Genomic DNA, 2943 nt, shown 5'->3' on the forward strand with positions numbered 1-2943 from the left:
TTTCTCATGAGCAAAGAGGAAAGTTTGGTTTGTAGGTAAGCTCTTAGCTATGTGAAAAGGAAGAGCAGAGCAGAGAACAAAGTCTGCAGAAAACTAATTTTTTTTTGCTCTGGGGTCAACATCTCCAGCATGACCTCATGTGCTGCGCTCCCAATCCCACCCGAGCCCACAACAGGCTGGTCACAAACTGCTCAGTAACAGGAGCTGCCTTTATCTGCTGCTGGTCTCTCTTTTAAAGGAGCTGGCTGCTTGATACTCGGGTTTCTTTTTTCCTAATACATTCAAAAGTCTCTAATTTTGTACTTGACGCCTGAAGCTCTATTCTTAATTGAGTGCAAATAACAAAAACTCGAAGGTGAAAAGTGGCTGAGGCACAGTATTGGTCTCTTAACCAACACCTTCAGATATCTGAACTGAAATAAGAGGAAAAAATGGGTTTAAATTCAATTACCGGGAAGCAATTACATTGAGCCAAAATGCTACATTTTATTTAAAAACCTCCAGCATTTTTCAACTTGAAACACAGTATCATTTCTCTGGAGACCTCCCTTACTCTTCTAGAAAGCCTCCTCCATATCCGGCCCACCCCCAAATTGTATGTCAATATTTTTCCCTTTCCAAATGGAATTTTATTTTTGAGTATGGTCAAAACCTGGTTTGGAGCAACGGAATGTTTCATTGTGGAAGTAACCTGAAGCCTTCCTGCTTTCAGAAGCTGTTTCCAGCCCGGCAGGAGGAGCAGAGGTGCCCAGGAGGCAGGGACGAGTGCCCACAACCTGCTGTACTTTCAGTACCAACATGAAAGGGATTTTCTGTAAACAAAAGCCGCCTCATTGTTTTCTTCCAAACTCCTCCTCAAAAGACCCATTGCTGGAGGCCTTAAATAAAAAGGCAGCTGACAGCCACAAAGCCATCCTGTTGGTGAGGCAGGTGCTGGCTGCACCGTGCCCGGTGTCCCCTGCTCCCAGCACCCCTCGTTCCAGACGAGGCATCTGTCCCTGTGTGCGTCTGTCCCTGTGTCCGTGTGTCCCTGTGTCCCTGTGTCCGTGTTCAGGGCACAGAGAACATGTGGCACAGGGCTGTCCCGCACAGGGCAGCGTGGCTGAGGAGGGTTGTGAGGGATGGGGAGTGTCACAGCTCCCTGTGGCCAGGTGACCATTAAATGTTGGCCATTAAACAGGAGCTGTGCAGCAGCTGGGTGTCCCAGGACACCAGGAAACAGGCTGGCTGGATTTTGTCTTCTTGAAAGTGGGTCATAAAAGGTTTCTGAGTAGTTTGTTGATGAACCAAGATGCAATAGAATCGCATAGATTCACTGAGGCTGGAAAAGACCTTTAAAGTGCTCAAGTCCCCATCGGTGGGGCCATTTCACAGGGTGAGCCACTGCAGTCGGTGGGACAGTCCCCAGCCACCCCTGACTCAGGGCTCTACCAAGCCACGGGTCAATATTTACACTGGTGCAAATGTTCAGGCCATCCCCTGCCGTGGGCAAGGCTGGCTCTAGCAGGGCAGCATCCTTGCCAGCATCCTTAACAGGGCAGGAACCTCTGTCAGCTGAGCTCTGCCTCGGAGGGACAGGATACATGGCAGGACACCTTTGACAGCTCTTGTGACTCCTGTCACAAACACGTCACTTGGCTGTGGGTTTACTCTGTGCTGCCTTCCCCATCCTTGGCACTTTGTACACCTGCATCAAGATCTTTATCTTTCAGCAAACAAGCCTGCAGCGAGGGAATAAATTCCTGACTATGACCTTTGGGTGCTCAGGGGTTTTTTTCACCTATGAACAAAACAGTAAAAGGTGGCTTTTTACCCCAAAATAACCCTTATCTCTGTTGCTTTATTAAGCCCTTTTGTGCCCGCTGGAAGCACTGCCATCATCCCTCAGCATTGCTGGGAAGTGCAGGTGTCTGTGCTCCCCCAGTATGCGGATATTCCTTGTCACAGGCTCTAGGAGCTGAGTGTGTCTGTGAATCTTCTCCCCTGCAATAACTGGGAACTGCTTGACCCATCTGGGAGATGAAACTGGAGCTGTCCCCTGCCGAGAGCTGCTGATGTCACCCGGGTGTCACCCAGCCCTCAGGAGTGGCCGTGGGGCTGGCACTGAGCTCCTCAGCACAGGCAGAGGCAGCTCTGCCCTCGGCTGCCAGCCTGGCCCTGCCATGGGAATGAGGAACGGGGCCAGACACTCCTTGTTATAAAAGTTTAAAGATAATGGTTAATAAATTTCCATCAACCTGTCATGGAGATCACGTCTGGCAGAAAAATGAATTGGTTCGGTATGTACTGCTTTTATCACTGGCTCATTATTTGCTCAGAAGTCAGGGAGGACTCCTCCCACCAGCGGGATTATCCCGATCACACGTCAGCTCCCGAGCCTCCACCTTTCTGCCCTGCGAACGAGAACTTTGGCATTGCTGCCAGCAGGACGTGTGTCTGTCCGGGCACCCGTGCCGTGTGTCTGTCCGGCACCCGTGCCGTGTGTCTGTCCGGGCACCCGTGCCGTGTGTCTGTCCGGCACCCGTGCCGTGTGTCTGTCCGAGCGAGCGTCCCCGGCCCCCGGGCGGGACAGCGGGACACGCACAGGGCACGGAGCTCATCCCGCTGAGTGTGACAGGAGGGGAATTCCTGCTCGGGGGCAGCTCGTGACAGAACTGTGCCCATTGCGGTGACACTGAGCTGCACACACGCCCCGGTGCCACCGCGGCGTCCCCAACCCAGCGGGGATGGATGCGGGGAGAGGCACAGCCACCGCTGTGCGCGGCGCCAGGGCAGGGCGAGCAGGGACACCCGGCTTTGCCAGCACGGGTTGTGTTTCTCGCCTGACAGATGGGTTTTCTCTCGAGCGAGGCTCACCTCACACTGCGGCTGCAGGTGGGACTGCCGGCGGGGCCTCTGTCCCCGGGAGGGCCCAGGGGCAGCGCCAGCGGGCCGGGGGGGGGC

The sequence above is a fragment of the Geospiza fortis genome, unplaced genomic scaffold (genome assembly GCF_000277835.1).
Source record: "Geospiza fortis unplaced genomic scaffold, GeoFor_1.0 scaffold413, whole genome shotgun sequence".
In the NCBI taxonomy this organism is placed as follows: Eukaryota; Metazoa; Chordata; class Aves; order Passeriformes; family Thraupidae; genus Geospiza; species Geospiza fortis.